We start from the raw sequence: 1652 nt of genomic DNA, 5'->3' as shown, positions 1-1652 counted from the left end.
AACAATGAGGTCAGCACAGTGGCTCTATAGACCTTCAGTTTGACAGTCTCTTCTCTCTCTTCTCTCCTATAATTTCCTTTGGAGCCTCTCGAACACCAAGCTAGCTCTGACAATGCATGCATCGACCTCATTGTCACTGCGTACATCCCTAGAAAGTACACTACCAAAGTAAGTGAACTTATCCACAGTATACCAAACTCCACTTGCCATAACTGTGGTGCTGACTGATGGAGCAGCTGTGTTTTCTAGGTGTTAATTGTTAGGCCAAAATGAACACAAGCAACAGAAAATTGATTCTTACTTTGTTACATCTCAGTTTCAGAGGCTGAATTTAGTGCACAGTCATCTGTGAACAAAAACATCTTGAACCAACTCGTCCTCCACTTTAATTTTGGCTTATCGCCTTTTCACATTGGATAGTTTGCCATCAGTACCATCGGTAGCTGACCTTGATGCCATGCTTGCCCTCATTGATGGCCTTTGACAACATGGCTGAAAACATCATGCTAAAAAGCATGGGAGCAAGAACATAGCCTTGTTTCACTCCACTGGTGGCTAGTAAAGCATGAGAAGATTGTCAGTTATCTAGAACCTGGGCAAGCATGATGTTACACAACTGACATACAGTACTATTGAACTTTCCTGGGCAAACAAATTTGACATAATTTTCCATAAGCACTTGTGAGTGACAGATGGACAAATGTTGTGTACAGACCTCTGTTCTCCTGGCATTTCTCCTTCAGTTGTCGGGCAGCAAACACCACATAGAGGCCCTTTCTGAAGCCACACTGGATCTCTGGTAGATGCCCATCTTCCTGTTGAAGGATCAGCCTACTAAGGAGGACTCTGGCAAGATTCTCACCGACAACGAATAAGAGAGAGACCTCCCTGTGATTGTCACAGAACAGTCTCTTTCCTTTACCTTTATAGAGATGGACAATGGAAGTGTCCTTTAATTCCTGGGGGATAACCACTTCTTGCCCTATAACCCAGAAAATTTCAGTCAGCTTTTGTAAATCTCAGGTGGAATAGAATCAGCACCAAGTGCTTTGCCACACAAAAGGAGCCAAACGTAATGGTAATCAAAACTTCTTCTTCAGGGGGAAGAGAAGTTCTAGACCTCAAACTCTATTATAAAGCAGCAATCATTCAAACTGTCTGGTATTGGTTAAAAAACAGAAAAATTGGTGGGATACTAGACAGGAATCAGAAACAATGGAACTCAATAGCCCAGAGTGTGATAAAGGGAAAACATAAATTATCTAGGAAAATGCTCTTTGTTTGATTAAAACACTTTCTGGGAAAACACCTTACATTGCATTCCATGACACATTCTCAATAGATAAGCAATCTTAATACTAAGGGCCTACTATGAAAAAAATTAATAATAATAAATAAATAATAATAACTAACACTTACATAGTGTTTACTATGTTCCAGGTACTGGGTTGAGAACTTTACAATTATGTTCTCAACTGATCCCTACAATAACCCTGAGAGGTAGGTGGTGTCATTATCATCACAGATGAGGAATCGGAGGCAAACAGATTAGGTGAGTTGGTTGGTTGTTATCCTCAGTCTTCGAAGGGGACCAAAATAACGTCGCCATGATAAAATGCCTTTTGATTCAAGAGTAAATTGAATTTAAGCGA

The 1652-nt window shown here is 40.4% G+C and overlaps 1 long non-coding RNA gene across 1 annotated transcript; it reads left to right on the top strand.

Moving 5' to 3' along the window:
* The first annotated feature begins 83 nt into the window (after positions 1 to 83).
* LOC140497858 (uncharacterized) lies at positions 84 to 1412 on the top strand. Its single transcript, XR_011964870.1, has 2 exons — positions 84 to 168; positions 317 to 1412. It is a non-coding gene; the product is annotated as an uncharacterized lncRNA (long non-coding RNA).
* The last annotated feature ends 240 nt before the right edge of the window (positions 1413 to 1652 follow it).

The sequence above is a fragment of the Notamacropus eugenii genome, chromosome 3 (genome assembly GCF_028372415.1).
Source record: "Notamacropus eugenii isolate mMacEug1 chromosome 3, mMacEug1.pri_v2, whole genome shotgun sequence".
NCBI classification, from domain to species: Eukaryota; Metazoa; Chordata; class Mammalia; order Diprotodontia; family Macropodidae; genus Notamacropus; species Notamacropus eugenii.
Note: the sequence above shows the minus strand (reverse complement) of the source record. Positions and strands in the feature narration are given on the sequence as shown.